We start from the raw sequence: 17,043 nt of genomic DNA, 5'->3' as shown, positions 1-17,043 counted from the left end.
GCCTTCACTGACGTGGACTTGTTCAGTCCTTTCCACCCTGCTCTGTAACCTTTTCTCCCTCGGTGTTAATGTGGTTTTGTCATCCTCTGTTTTGGCAACCTAGTGTTTCTCCTGTTTCCCCTTTTGTTCTTTCTTTGGTGCTTTGGCCATGGTTTCTTGGCCTTTTCCTTTCTTCTCTGTTTGAATTGGTTCCTTCTCCTCGCTGCTGGAGGAGGTGAGCTCCTCAGCCAACATTTTGATGTCACCATCCTTAGTCAAATTTCGAAAGGCTTCCCACGAGAGAGGGACGGTGTATGTGTGGATTGCATCCTCCACAAGGAGCTTAATGAGCCCATGATGGGCTACCTGGTCTGGCGTTCCCTCTCGTAATTTGGTGGCACATTCAGTCATGGATTGCAGGAGGAAGTAAGGAATACTTAGCTTGTTTTCTGAGGGTAGGTCCATTTCATGCCTAAGTTCTTTGAGCAGCTGGAAATGGTATCCATACATGATGCTGAATCGCCCCTCGCACGTGATATACTTCATAATTTGGAGGCTGACCTCACTCCAGAGCGGCTGTAGGCTAGCTCTTCGAACTCCATCCTTATCCTCTGAGAATTGCTCCTCCGGCAGAAAGAACTCCTTCTTAGCCTTCTGGCCTAGTTTTCTCTCCTCCTTATCCCACAGTACCCCCATCGGGAGATCAGTGACTCTGCTGATGAAATGTGGGGTGAGTCTGAGATTCAAACCTCTGAAATTGACAACAGCCAGCGTTTTTGATTTTGGCTTCAAAGCTCGCAGGAATTCATCTGCCACCTCATCATTGTAACCTCGAAGCTTGTCGCAGAACGACATCCACCGTTCACGAGAAAACAGGTCTACCACCTCAGGGTTTACCCGTAGCTTCTTTGAGTATGTCGGTTCTTTCCTAATGAACCCACCCGACATGGTGAAAGCTTGCTGCGTTAGCCGGAGCTGGCTGGCGCGTATCAAAAGATGGACCTTTGGGATTTCCTTAGACAGAGCGCAGAATTATGCCTCTGTCAAGCACACAGTTTGAATTCACGACTATCTACAGGTGAGCCTTGACAGTGGATCAATTATGAACCAAATCTTGTAGAAAACCTCGCATATACACTACAACGAAAATTCTCATGCAGAAGTAAAACGACACTTGCAAATTCATGCGCAGATTGCAATTCTATTTTTTTAGGACGTCGACTTCGCCACCCTTCGAACCAATTGCATGGGAGGACTAGGTTTAGGCTTACCTCATTCCAACTTGCCACCTTTGACGTGAATAGATTAATTTCCTCCGTAGCGGTGAGCTTCCTGTAGCGCAGCTTCCTGTAGAAGTCGTGCACGGGTTTTGGAGAGCGCGTCAGTGGTTTTGGGCCTTCTGTGCAACCACCGGACGTTTGAACAAGCCGAGGACTCGGAGTAACAGTCTTCAGGGAATTTCGGACGCTTACTCGACTGCAAAGAAGCTGAGGATGAATGAGTGGAGTGCCATACGTGATCTAGCCGGTGGAGTTGAATCCCCGCGGAACTCGTGGCGCGGGGGTGAGCTGTCTCTGCCAGACCATTGGACGACGTCACCTGTTATCATTCCACTGTAAGTCTGCCTGACCACTGAATCATTCCCTACATACCTACTGCCGCCATTTCTGTTAGATCGCCACTTCTCCCCGACTGGACGCTTCCCACGTGTCCATTTCCTGTCTTGTTTGACACAACCAACACTTTCTGAATCGGACGAGACCATCAGACTGGTCGTGGTGGCCAGTTGAATGGCTACCCGACTGGCTCAACCCATTCATTTCCATACTCACACACATTTTAAGCATTGTTCATGTAATTTGACGAAAAAGGGTGAGGCAATTACCTATGCGGCCGCGACGTTATTTTCAGGCTTCAGGATGAGGGTGACGGATCCGCTTGTTACTGCTTCATGCACAGGCACGAGAGTTCCTTCTTCCTGCTGCTGGTTACGAGACCAGTTACCTTGCTGCGGATGGTGCATGTGCCCGCTCTCTGAGTTGCAGGTGCCTTCATGGTGTATGCTCTAGGCGGATCAACTGCTACAGGATTCCTGTAGGATATCCTGTAGTCGTTTCTCCTCCTAGGGTGCATGCCGAAACGGTGGAATCACGGTCATGGTCACAGGGTCCTTGGATGGATTTGATAAGCAGCGCATGGGGCCTCTGCATACTTTATTCCATTTGAGAATTGTTTCTTCTGAGAATCCAACGTTCTGATTTGACTGTGCAGGTATTTCCATTGCATGGCAACTGGGGTGGTGGAAGGAGGCGACAACAGTGAGTGATGGAGAAAAACATTGGTTTGCATGCCTCCGTATTGGACTTCGGGCTTCAAATTCTTCCACACATTCGGTCGTGGGCTGTCCAAAGATTCTACAGGAAGTTTCCTGTAGAAATACAGAACTTCCTGTAGAAATCCCTGTAGCTTCCTGTAGAAGGCTAAACTGTGATCAAATCGTGCCCAGACCTGGGAAGAGATGAGTGTTTTTGGAGAGAGTGCTGGTGAGGTCATCTGGTAGCATAGTAGGAACCCTTGTCCTTAAGTAGAGAGACCTCCTTTTCTGCATGGAATGCCTGCAACCTGCATGAATTGTCAAATCTTGAGCCTGTTTTCCTGTTTCTGCTTCCTTCTTTTATGTCTTCTTTTTCTTTGCTTGTTTTTTCTTTCTTAATTTTTTTTTTCTTTTTTTTTTTTAAGAGAAAACAGGGGCACCTCAGTGAAGTTTTCACCCTTACCATCTGCCTTGAGCACCTCAGAGAGGTTTTCACCCAAGGGTCTTTTTTATTCAAAAATTTTCAGAAAGACAGCAGGGGCGCCTCAATGAGGTTTTCACCCCTACCATCTGCCTTGGGAGCCTCAGAAAGCTTTTCACCCAAGGATCTTTATTATATATATATATATATATATATATATATATATATATATATATATATATATATATATATATATTGTTGTTCAGGGTATGCCCAAAACAGAGGCAGAACCCTTCTCTATGACCAGCACTGATTTTTCCACAGTTTTGATGAATTCTTGCCTTGAAAGAGGTTTTCTGTATATCTTTAGTCGATTCCCATTGAAGAGCATGGGGATGGCTTCCTCATCAATGGTCTGAATAAGAACAGACCCATTGTCATTACACTTTTCCACTGCATATGGTCCCAGCCATCTTGTTCTCAGTTTCCCCTTGAAATCCTTATGTCTGGAATCGTACAACAGCGCCCAATCTCCCGGCTGGAATTGCTTGTCATTGAGGTGTTGGTCATGCCATACCTTCCTCTGAAGTTGAACCACTTCTGAGTGGAGAAGGGCCTGCATTCAGTGCTCGTCCAACCCATTCAGCTGCAATAACCTTTCTTGTTGGGCATGGCTGAGATCTAGGTCCAGCTGAGCTGCCATCCTCAAGGTGTTGTACTCGAACTCAATTGATAGAAAAGCTCTCTTCCCATAGACCAGCTCATAAGGTGTGAAGCCGGTTGTGGTCTTCCAAGTGGTGTTGTAAGCCCAAGTGGCCTCAACCAGGCGATCTGCCCAATCTTTTCTACTGCTGCTCACCACCTTAGTCAAGATCCCTTCCAATGCTCTATTGGTGACTTCCAGCTGCCCATTTGCTTGAGGGTGATAGGGGGTGGAAGTCCTATGCTTTCTTTTGTGATGAGCGAGTAGGTTTTCAATTAAGTTGGAGGTTAACTGGCTTCCTTGATCGGTGACTATCTCTCTTGGGTATCCAAATTTGTAGAAGATGTTTTCTCTTAAGAACTTGGCCACCTTTTCTTCTGTCGCTGCTTTGATTGCCTTGGTTTCTGCCCACTTTGTCAGGTAGTCTCTGCACACAATGATGTAAGACCTTTGCCTCGAAGGAGGATTGATTGGACCCACAAAATCCATACCCCACTTCTCAAATGGCTCAAGAGTCACTTGAGGTTGGAGAGGCATTTCGTCCCTTGGAGTCGGTTTCCCCATCCTTTGGCATCGGTCATATTGGCTGATATACCTTCTGACATCTTGATGAAGCGTGGGCCAATAGTAGCCTGCCTGTAGGATTTTGAAGGCAGTTCTTTTGGCTGCAAAATGTCCTCCGAAAGGCCCATCATGACAGGTTAGGAGGATGTCAAAGACTTCCTCCTCCCTTACACAACGCCTTAAGATCTGATCGGGGCCAGGATTGAACAGGTTGCCCCCGATCCAAGTGAATGAGGCACTCTTCCTTACGATTCTGCTCTTCTCTCTTGAGGATAGGTGCGGAGGGAATTTTGCTGAGACAAGGTAGTTTGCTATATCAGTGAACCATGGAGAGAGTACTGAGATAGCAAACAGATGTTCGTCTGGCATCTGGTCATCCACTGTTCCATCCTCACCTGCAGGTAAATCCAATCTAGACAAGAAGTCAGCAACAACATTTTCTTTACCTGGTTTGTCAACGATAGTCAAATCAAACTGTTGCAACAAAAGTAACCATCTAATAATACGAGCATTCACATCTGGTTTATTCATTAAATATCTAATTGCAGCATGATCAGTATGTAAAAATGTTTGATAGCTAGTAATATAATGTCAGAACTTGTTCAGTGCATGGACCACGACCAAGAATTCTTTCTCAGTTACAGTATAATTCAGTTATGCCTTGGATAAGTTTTTGCTGACAAAGTATATGGCGTATGGAAGTTTTTGTTCAACTTGTCCTAAGGCTGCCCCTATGGCTTTGTTCGAGGCATCAGTGTGGATGTGGAAAGGTAGGGCCCAATTTGGACCTCTCAAGATTGGGGCAGACACCAACTTATCCTTTAATTCATTCAGAGCCTTCTGACAATCGTCAGTCCATTTAAACTCAACATCTTTTGCCAAGAGGCCAAACAATGGCAAGGCTAGCTTACTGAAGTCTTTAATGAATCTCCTATAATACCCTGCTAAACCTAAGAAACTTCGAACATCTCTTACCTACTGAGGAGGTGGAACCTTTTTGATGAGAGCAATTTTGTTAGGATCCACCTGTAACCCTTGGTGAGAAATGGTATGTCCTAGCACGGTCCCTTCAGTCATCAAGAATTCACACTTTTCAGGACTAAGGGACATGTTGATCTCAATGCACTTGGTTAGGACTTTTCCCAGATTGGACAATGCTTCCTGGAAGTTAGACCCATAAGGAGTGAAGTCATCCATATAGATTTCCACCGAATCATGGACCAGCTCAGAAAAGATGCTCAAGACGGCTCTCTGGAAGGTGGCAAGAGCGTTGCATAGTCCAAAGGGAAGAACTCGGTAAGCAAAGGTACCCCAAGGACAAGTGAACATGGTCTTATCTTCGTCTTCCGGGCTGATTTGGATCTGATTATACTCACTAAACCCATCTAGGAAAGAGAAAAACTTCTTTCCCGCCAGTCCATCCAACACTTGATCTATGAAGGGTAGAGGAAAGTGGTCTTTCTTGGTGGCTTTGTTCAGTTCTCGATAGTCCACACAGATTCTCCACTTCCCGTTTTTCTTGGGAACCAACACCAGAGGGGACACCCACTCGCTATCCAAGATGGGGTAAATGAATCCTGCATCCAACATTTTTTGCAATTCGTTAAGGGCTGGATTCATTCTCCTTTGGGGTTGCCTAACCAGTTTACAATATTCTTTGATGTAGATGTGATGGGTACAGACTGAAGGATGGACTCCTTTCATCTCCTTATAGCTCCAAGCAAAAGCATCTAGATGACTGACCAACAGACTACACAGCTCCTTTTCCTGGGAAGGAGATAGGGAGGAGCTGATCTTTAACGTTCTCTCGGGGCCAAACTCCACATTTTTGACTCTGGGAGTGACTGGATTGGTCACAAAAAGGTCCACTAAGGTGCTGGCTTGGGCATCCTCCACCAATTTCTCTAAGGACAATGCACTTGGAGGTGGATTCTGAATCAAGGTCTCAATCAAATCATCCTCGGTTGGGGGACCTCCCCTAGTGGTGTCTAGGGTGTACAAGGGTGCAGAGTACACCTCATCCTCTTCTCCTTCCTCCAACCAAAGTGGTAAGTCATGCTCTAATAAGGGTTGGGAAGGAGGGTATAGGATTAGCTGTTTGGACATAGGACCATTTTTGATGGTCATGTTTCCTGCACGGTAGCTTATGTAAGCATCTGCAGTGGCTAACCAAGGCCTTCCAAAAATAAGGGGGTATCCAGTAAGCTTTGCCTTTGGTTGAAGAACCAAGAAGTATGCAGGGTATTCCCAAGAGTCAACAGAGACCAGGACATCCTCTACAATCCCTTCGGGAGTCACGGTGGAGCAATCTGCTAGTTGCAGGACTGTCGAGGTCTTTATCAAGGAACCCTGAAGGTTGAGTTTGAGCATGGTATCTCTGGTCATCACATTAATGGCAGCCCCCAGATCAATCAATGTGTGTGGTATGATGGTGCCATTGATGTGGACATCAACTACAGGACTCCCAGGATCCAAATACTTTGGGCAGATTACTTGCCCCAACATAAGATCAGACAGTTGTCCTATGACGTTGATGGTTGAGGCTTCTCTTTTTCGCCTGCCTGGGTGTTATAGACATTTTCGTGCCTTACATCTATAAGCATGAAATGTCCATAATATAAGGGATCCAAAGTCCCTAAACATGTTGTTCCTACCCCTAGAGGAACAAGGCTAACAAACCACAGCAATTCACAGAAGTTCTCCACCAGAAATTGCTCAAAAACAAGTCAATTCAAGATCAATTCAGAGGCTCCACTAGTTGTATGCGCTGAAATGCAAAGTCTGCACTGGCTACCTGCACTGCAACGCAGGTAGAAGCACTACCAGAGTGCGTTGAGCGAGAATTGACAAATGGAAAGTTCATTCAACAAGGTGTCAAGACCCTGGAAGCTTCCAGAATCTTCCTCAATGACACTTGCCTCAGTGAATTCGACTAGTGATGAGTAAGAGGTTCTCAATATCCAAGTGGAAGCAAGAACTGACAGAGGGAGAGGACACTAGTCAGATCTCAAGCTGACTCATCCTCTCTCCAAACATCTATAGATGGATCTCTCCTCCATGATATCTAGAGGCTGGAATTTTGTTATTGCAAAGAATTACTGTTGGTTTGAGACTGGAATCATTGGGTGCTTAATGCTTTGAGGGAAGGTGAAGATAGGAATTTCATTTTCTGGGAAGGAGATGCTGGATTGGAGCCCTCTGGGTTGTATCTCTTCCTGAACCTTGTTATTCATCAATAAAGCTATCTTGGTTTCTCCTATATACTGGTGTATCTTTGATGTATGATTGCATTAGTATATTTAGTTTACATCTAATCCTGAACTAGTTATGAATATGAATCTATGTCTTTGTGTAGTGTTCTCTTCTTTTGATCTTGTAGAAACCTCTTGAAGCTGGGCGAGCGAGGAGGCAAGTAGCTGGGAACTCTCAAAGAGAAGAGAAACCGGATCGAGGGACAAACGAAAGACACCGGTTAGTCCATCCATCTCTCTTCATTCTTAATTCATAAAGGAAGAATACTAGGATAGCTGTCTCTGTTTGTTGCTAAGGCACTGTCACACCTTAGGTGGATAGGATCATCCTACATAGGCATTTTTCCCCACAACAAATTGGCGACTCCGCTGGGGACATCTGTTTAGTCATTTTATTTGTGTCTCTATCATTGTTTCTTTCATAGACTCAACAACAACAATCGAACTGCATCTGCTATTCTCAGATGCAAAGTAGACAGCTGCTGCTTTGATCCAATCACTGGATTTGTCTATGATCTGAACAATGGATTCACAAATGATTTGATGATCCTTTGTGATAGATCTTAGCCCTTCTTCAAAGCATCCCTTTGATTATACCTTGCTTGTTGCTTTGATTTGGCCTGAAACTGTAGATTAAATAGCAAACTGTGACCCAGAACCCAATGAGAAACTCTCGTTTCTCCTTCAGCGCAGACCCTGTGAAGAGGTTCTGCATTTCAACGCAGGTCTCGTGAAGGTTACCTGCGCTGAATATCAAAACCCCTGTGTTGAGGGTGTGCTGATCCAGTTAGGCCTTGTGTAGCTGGGGTTCTCTGCTCTGTTTTGCCTTGTTTTGATCTCTAATTTTTGCAGCCTGTAACCAGCATACGTACCTGTCTGATAACTACTTTTCTCTGCTTAAATTCCGCCTCCTTTTGTATAAAAAAACTGTGAGTGTTTTTATGTGTTTGTGGCATCATTTGCAGTTTTCCTTTACAAGAGTGAAATAGTCATCCTGTAGCCCTTGATTCAGATCTGTTGATTGTGATCTTAGGAGAGAGTTCATTGGCTGTTTACAGTTGGTTATACATTTACTTTTGCTTTTGGTTTGAGTTTGTCTCTTTTAAGTGTCGAAACAAGTGTTCATTTCAAAAATCGTTAAGTGTTGTAATCTCTTCTACCCTTTCTGATTTCGAAAAAGTAATCTTGTTTGTATTTGTCATTTAAAAGCAAATTCAAAGTTGTACAAAAAGCTTTCTTTTTAGGCATCAATATTAAGAAAGCAGAAAACAAACACCTGCACTGTGCATTTGCATCTTGATAGTTTGCATGCTTGATTTAGGGAAAGTGTGTTAGAGTGTACTGATTGCTCTTTGAGAAAAGATGGTGTCTTTCTTTTCCCTTTGTAGCTAGGATTTTCATGGTTGAAAAGATATAAAAAGCTTGCTTATCATCTTTAGACTGCATTTAGGAATTTTATCATACATCTCGTGGTGAACCTCAAAAGGAAAACTTCTAAAAAGATCAACCTAAAATAAATTGAATGAACTCAACAACGCTTTGCAACATAACGCACAACATAGAGGTCTAGGCCAGAGACATGTTCCGGCGTCGTAAAGCCTGGTGACTGTCGATCTCGCTGATGGTGGGTGATTCCTCCTGAGGGACGATAGTGCCAGTATGGATTGTGCTCCCATGTACCATCACGTATATATTGGGAGACCCCTATAGGCATAAAACCTTTATCCTTAGGAAGCCGTGTCAGCCGCCCTACTGATCGCAATGCACTGAACACAACATTCAGGAAGATCGACCGCCCGTACCCTAAAAAGTATTCTGCGGTTTTGCGAAAAGTTTGGCACACCCTCTACCTAGAACTCCAGAGCAGTTCCTTTTGGCCTTTTTCAGACTCTATAATGGAAAAATTCCATCCGAGCATTTGTCACTTCGGGCTCGTTAAAACATCGAAGGAGACTAGAGTCATCTTTAGCTTTTTCTCAACTCTTTAAAATTGAAAAAGCAAGTTGTGTCTAAAGCGTCTAAAAAATTCATTCAATTCGGAAACACGCTTTCCCCTTTTGTATTTTGGTTGATCGAGTAATCCGCAATCGTGGAAGAAAGTCAATTGAAACCCCATCGTTCGCGGAGGCTTACGAGTCAACCGTCTTTGTCTCTGGAATCAAAAATAGTACGGACAAAGCGAACTCGTTTAACCGGTTCGAAATATCCTATCAAAGTTAGAACAAGTGTTCCGACGACATCGGAGGTTCCGGTTACTCCAAACATTTCTGGAATCCTTGCCTCTACAGAAGAAGTTCAACAGCCACAGAGGGACAGTAACACTGATCCTAGTCTGAGAACAAACACTTGTGTTACTGAACCAGTTCCATCTGTAACCGGTTCAGAGAGTCTTGTTCTTCAAACATCTGTCGCTGTTGATTCAACCCCTTCTTCAGTACCAGAAATATTTTACGGACCTGACGGTCTTCCCCTTCCACCTGGTTTGATTGCGATAGAGGAAATTGTAGAAGATCCGCAAGTAAGTACTTCAACACATTTTGGAGTCGGGGTCACTCTATTTCCTTCTACATCAGAAGTTAGTCTACCACCAGTGGAAGTTCCTGTAGAATCACTAGGTAATCTCTTGGATAGACTCAAAATGTCTGAACAACCGTCAACATCTAGGACTGTGTCGAATGACACAGTCACAACAAAACTCCCTGCCGTCACTCTGACAATGTTTGCCGGAATGCCATCTGTCCCGACTAGCTCACAACCGCTAGAAGGAGTCCACCCAGGGACTATTTCGACAGTGTGGTCCGTTCCAGTTTGTTCCTCCGAAATAATATCCGGCAACTCTTATGTTGAAACTCGCCAGATTGATCCATTTGGAGGTCAATTTGGGCAATCTAGTCCCCAAGGACAAACAATTCCCTTGAGTTCTGGATTGTCACCGTATGGGGGGCAGTATGCCCTTTCATTACCCCCTCCGGGAGGGTGTCCATACGGGAGTTCACAACAGTATTCAGGTTATACTAGAGTTACATGAAGTGGTTGGGTACCTATGCTACCTCAAAAACCAAGGGTTGTGTATTCTATGCAACAATGTGTACCTATGTCGAACATCCCGACCACACCGGCTATTGTGACAGTGTCGCAAGTTCAAACGTTGCCTGTTGTATGTCAACCTCAGATTTATCAGGTTGTGATGCAACAACCCCTTGACCCTGTGACTCAACCACAATAGCCTACTGGTGGGGCAACACAGGTCCAAACGGGTACAATTACCCCACACCTTGGTCCAACGGTTAGTATAGCACAACAGAACATGGCTTCGCAACTGTGGCTAGTGCAATATCAACAACCACAATTCCAACAAGTATACCAAGGTTCTGAACAGCAGATCTTTGCGAACAGTGGACAACTGTACATTCAAAACGATCAAAATCAACCACTTTACGGTGGTCATGTCCACCAACCATATCAGTCATACCAACATCATTTACATTATGCTGGTATGCAAAGGCCAACTGCTCAGGCGATCCCATCATATCTTGGGTATGCTTCACCTAACCTGAATCAACAGTTACCATCCGTGGCAACTTTACAGTTACCCGATTTACACCGGTTAACAAACGATCCAATTACTTACGCCCCTTGGTGGCCAGCGATTCCCCACAAACTTCCTTCGGACATTCCTAAATTTAATGGAAATCCAGGTGAAGACCCATCGAATCACGTGATGACTTTTCATCTGTGGTGTTCATCAAACACCCTGAACGATGATTCGATAAGACTTCGCCTTTTTCAGAGGACGTTAATGGGTCCAGCGGCTAAATGGTATATTGAATTACCTAGAGCTTCGTTCGACAATTGCAGCACCTTAGCCACGACATTCTTAACCCATTTTCAATTACCGATAAGGTATGAAACGGGAACGGAAATCTTAACCAACTTCAAACAGACAACGGCCACTCACATATCTGATCATATACATGAGTGGCGTCGTTGTCGTAGGATGGTGAAAATGTACGTTCCTGATCAGCTATTAGCTGAATGGTTTATCAAGTCGTTACTTCCTGCCATAACGGAAGATGTGGCCAAGGGGGGAGTCGTAACGGAAGAGCAAGTTATTGCTCGTGCGCAGTATCTAGACTTAGTCTATACTCAGTCTGGCATGCTCTATGACAAAATACCTGACGCCCCTAGACCGAAATTTTCAATTCCTCCTCCTCCTAAACCAAATAATGACTCTCATGCCGACGATGGCGTGATTAGCACGACAAACGCGAAATCGACAAAGGTTTCATCCAAGAAAGCCCGTAAGATTTCAGATCAAAATGTAAAAGACGAAATTCTTGCTTCGGAAGTAAATGTCGTATCAGCAGATAAGGGCAAAGAAACCAATCAACCAGGAAGCAAGAAAAAGCAAAACAAAGGGAAGAAGAAGAAACAGGGTGAGTCATCCCCTGAAAAAACTTCTTCAAACCCTCCTGGGAAAGGGAAACCAAAAAGTCCATGTTTTATATGTGACGAGGATCATTGGACAGCCCATTGTCCATACAAAGCTGAGCTTAAAAGGTTCTTCAAAAGTTCGCAAACCTCAGCTGTGTTAACTGATCTGTTTCCAAATCCAGGTCAAAATCTGGTTGATAGTGGAAATGCTTCCCCGTCGCAAGTGCTAATGTTGTCGATCTCCAAGAAACAAAATGATGCTTTGATTTCGACAAGGAACAAAGATTACGGGAATCCGCAACTGTCGAACGACAAAGGTAAAGATCAACCAAGCCATTCGACAACATCTTCGACAGAAGTTGTACCACCTATCATTCCTGAATTAACAATAAAACCACCAAAGGGAGTAGTACACAAGTTGACATTTAATCCTCGCGCCAGAGCAGCGCAGCATTATAACATAGTGGAAGATTTGGCCTAATCGCCATCCGCTATGTCGACTCTTGAAGTACTACAAAATTGTCCATCCCAAAGGCAGGCTTTGTTATCGGCCATTAGTGGGGTTGATCCTAAGGATTCCAATCTTGTATCCTTTGACCACAAAGGATACGATCCTTAGTTACTAGCTCAACTAGCTTTCCTTATCCAAGTGAAAGCCCTCAACAAAACTGTTCACCGAACAATTATTGATGAGGGGGCATCTACATGTATGATGTCAATGAATTGCTGGAAAACCTTAGGATCTACAAACTTGTCGCGATCTTCGACAACATTAAAAGCATTCGACGGAAGGACATATACCCCGTATGGTATCCTAAACAACTTGAAGGTTGAACTAGGGGGAAAAACGGTAGAAATAGATGTTGAAGTCATCAATGGGAATCTTGATTACAACATCCTACTAGGAAGACCGTGGATCTATGCCATGGTAGTTGTTGTGTCGACCTATTTTAGAAAGATCGCATTCCCTTTTCAAGGAGGGATTACGATCGTCGACCAACAAAACTTCCTCCCTAATGGTTCTCAAGTTACGGGAAGCATTCCAATGATCCATGGGAGCAACCATTCGCTTCAAGATATTGGAGTAGGCCTACTGAAAGACCCCACAATAATGGGAACTTTCACACTTCCACCTCCAATCTATATAGGAGAAGTAGCGTTGGTAGAGCCTACAACATGATATCTTCCACGAAGATCTTAGAAGACGATATCAACATGGATCATGAAATGGTTTTTCCCCCAAGCCCTATAGAAATATTGTAGCAATCAATGTTTCGGGCATGGGAGGCGAACCCAAATCAACTCTCATCAAGCGTTTGGGTAGATAGGTCTAGAGAATATGGTACCCCATTAGATCCTTGGTTGAGAGTGCATGGAACCGACAAAGGAATCCTACAATCAATGTTGATTGAGGGGGCACCATGGAATGATTGTCACCATCGTTCCCTTCTTCCGGATTATGAAGAAGATACTCAACATGACGTTTACCACCCTTCATTTTTTGAATTCCTATCAAACACTGTAAATACGGTGTATTCCGAGCAAAACTTATCCAATATTGAAGAGACTATAGCCATAAATATCTCGACTAAAACAAATGTTGTAGAGAATATTTATGTCGGCAAAGGTTGTTATCCTTCAGAACTGGAAATATATAACGCTCTTTTTCGCGAGTTCAGAGATGTCTTTGCTTGGTCATATGATGAAATGCCAGGCATTGACTCGAGTATCGTTGAACATGAAATTAAGATGTATCCAGATGTCAAACCGGTAAGACAACGGCTCAGGCAGGTGCACCCCAAGAAAGCCGCTGCCATTAAGGCAGAAGTTGAAAAGCTTCTCCATGCTAGTTTCATCTACCCGGTTCCTCTAACCGATTGGGTATCGAATATTGTCCCTGCTATGAAGAAACAAGGGACAATTAGAGTGTGTGTCAATTATAGGGATGTAAACCAAGCTTGTCCGAAAGACAACTACTCTACACCCTTCATCGACCAGATAATTGATGAATGCACCGGATGTGAAATCTTTTCATTCATGGATGGATTTTCCAGGTATAATCAAATAAATATCCGCCCACAAGACCAGTCAAAGACTGCATTCATTTGTCCGTGGGGCACATTCGCTTATCGAAAATTACCCTTTGGTTTAAAGAACGCAGGGGTGACGTTTCATAGGGCAATGAATTATGCCTTCCATGACATCAAGAACATCGTTCAACCATACCTCGACGACCTTCTGGCTCATTCGCGAAAGCGGACTGATCATCCGCAGCATTTAAGAGCGATATTTCTACGTTGCTGACACTACAAGATAAGACTCAATCCGCACAAATGTGTATTTTGCGTCGGTTCTGGTCGTTTACTTGGCTTTGTAGTCTCTTAGGATGGGATTCGTCTCGACCCTTGCAAGGTTCAGGCAATCATTAATTTGCCTCCACCTTCAAATTTGCTTAAGATTCAGAAACTCCAAGGGAAAGCAAACTTTCTGAGGAGGTTCATTCCAAATTACGTAGAACTTGCTAAAGGTTATACTCGTCTTTTGGAAAGGGATGTACCTTTTGTTTGGGATCAGGTGGCGCAAGCTTCTTTTGACGCTCTGAAAGATTCTCTAGTAAAAGCATCATTAATGTATGACCCGGACTATCAAAGAGATTTTAACCTGTATCTGGCTGCAACGGATACGACCATTGCAATGGTTTTAGTTCAAGAAGTCGATGGAATTGAACATCCTGTATATTATTTAAGTAAAAACTTGAATGATACAGAAAGCAAATATTCTTACGTTGAAAATCTAGCGCTTGCAGCTGTTCAAGCGATACAAAGGTTTCGACATTATGTTCTCTTTCGGAAAACTACCATTCTATCATATTACAATCCCATGACTTATATATTGTCGCGACAGTTGCTGGGGGGCAAATATTCAAAATGGATAGCGATCCTTCAAGAGTTTGATATGGAATTTGTAAAATCCAAATCAAAGAAAGCTTTAGTTTTCGCGGAATTATTGTGCGATCTCCCATCGTCGTCCAACGATGAAACATCTGAAGAATCAATCCTGGACGAAAGTTTGTTTCTGATATCTACAAGCAATGAGTGGTATGGAGATATAATAATTTATCTCCAAACCCAAAATTCAGGCCTAACACCTCTCACTCAGAATAGAAACGTATACGATACCAAGCAAAATACTACATGATCGTCGGTGATACACTTTACTGTCGTGGTATTGATACAGTTCTGAGGAGGTGCCTCACCCATGAGGAGGCCAACAAAGCCCTGAATGAGTGTCATTCAGGCACGTGTGGGGGGAATCAATCTGGATATGCTACAGCACAGAAAATCTTACGAGCAGGATACTTCTGGCCAACCATGTTCAAAGATTGCATAACCGCAGTCAGAAGTTGCCATGCTTGCCAAATTTTTGATAGCAAAAACCAGAAGACCACCCGCACCTTTACAGCCAATAGTTGTTGTTGGGCCTTTCGCCAAATGGGGCATCGATTTCATGACATGTAACCCCACCTCAACCGGGGGGCATGGGTATATTATAGTCGCCATTGACTATTTTACCAAATGGGCCGAGGCGATGCCTACATTAGATAACACTGGTGAAACAGATGCCCTTTTCTTTTTCAATCATGTAGTCTCCAGGTTCGGCGTACCACAGGCTATAGTTACAGATCATGGATCGCATTTTCGCAATCACATGATGGTTGAATTAGCTTCCAAGCTAGGGCTATCTCACAACAGCTCTACCTCGTATTATCCACAAGCCAACGGACAAGTTGAAGCGATCAACAAGGTCCTGAAGCGTATGTTTCAAAGGATGATCGGAGTTCACAAAAGAAGGTGGCACCTAATCCTGTACTCAGCCTTGTGGGCTTACCGAACATCGGTAAGGAATGCGACCGGGTTCACACCTTTCCAACTGGTGTATGGCCTGGAAGCAGTCCTACCAATCCAGTGTGAAATCTCGTCTCTTAAACTCACAATTGATCTCCTCCCCGGAACTTCAGAAGAAGAGGCCCGTTTCTTGGAATTAATCCAATTGGATGAAACTCGTCGTGATGCCGCTTTGGCTAACGAAGCTCATAAGAAACGAGTCAAGGCGTAGTTCGACAAAAATGTCAAACCCCGTGTCTTCTCAGAAGGTGACTTGGTCTTGCTTTATGACCAAGAATCCGATAAATTGGGAGCAGGTAAATTTAATTCTTTATGGATGGGCCCCTATATTGTTAAACGAGTGTTAGCAAAAGGAGCCTACGATTTAATGGATTATGACGGAATTCCACTGGCGCAACCCCGTAATGGGTTGTACCTCAAGCGTTACTATGCCTAAATAGTAACCTGTATGCTTTTGTTGTATTTTGTTTTCGCTAAGTGTTTGTTTTGGTCGAGTAATCAACCTTTTTAAATTTATTGCAGATGTCAAACCTTCTGGATACATGTGTTGGATATGCCGACAGAGCGAGTCGTAGTTCACGGAACCTGTCCTCCGCAACCTGGGCCATTTTTGATCCAAGCGGCGAGTTAGTAAGTTTCAGAGGTGTATGTATCGGGCAATCAACGAATAACATCGCTGAGTATAGCGCGTTGATAGAACTACTCTCTGATGCCATCACCCATGGTATACGCCGACTAATCGTCAGGCTAGACTCACAACTCGTAATACTACAACTCAATGGTATATATTCCGTCCGCAACCTAGCTATTTATCGCATGTTCCTAAGGGTTAAGCTTTTGGAAAGACAATTTGATTTAATTCAATACCAACATATTTCCAGAAACTTAAACACATTAACCAACTCACTAGCAAACTATGTGTTAGATAGACATTTGCGACATTTATAAAAGGAAAAACATCATCAATGTTGTACATATGGATCACATAACTCAACCAGAATAAACCTCGAAAATCAAAATATATATATATATAAGCTGTTTATCGTTTATACATAATGTTCTGTAACCAAGACAAAAATTGGTCGCACGACCCAAAAACTCAAAATGCTAGGGGGCACCCTAGCCTAGTGATGCTCATGATAGCACGTCACGGCCTGTGCAATCATGCGTAAGAGACGAGTCCATCGTCTAGGCACACCAGTAGTATGCCGCTGCAACTGTAGAGCTAACTCATCGATCCTCACATCCGGAATGCCAAGAGTAAGGCTCTCAACCTGCTCCTGCACAGCTGTAAGGGTCTCGGCCACATCAAGGTCGCGAAGAATAACCCTCCCAGCAGTCTCCCCTGCTGGGGCAGCGACTGGCGCTCTCGGGTGAACTGCTGGACGAACAGGACCAACATCTGCATGCACACATGAGTTTGATTAAAGTCTTGATAGAATAAAGCACAAGGACATTACAAATAAAAACAG

This window comes from Pinus tabuliformis, chromosome 2_2 (assembly GCF_031772625.1).
Source record: "Pinus tabuliformis cultivar Carrire ecotype Pingquan chromosome 2_2, CPIR1, whole genome shotgun sequence".
NCBI classification, from domain to species: domain Eukaryota; kingdom Viridiplantae; phylum Streptophyta; class Pinopsida; order Pinales; family Pinaceae; genus Pinus; species Pinus tabuliformis.
The sequence above is the reverse complement of the archived record's forward strand: the minus strand, read 5'-3'. Positions refer to the sequence as shown.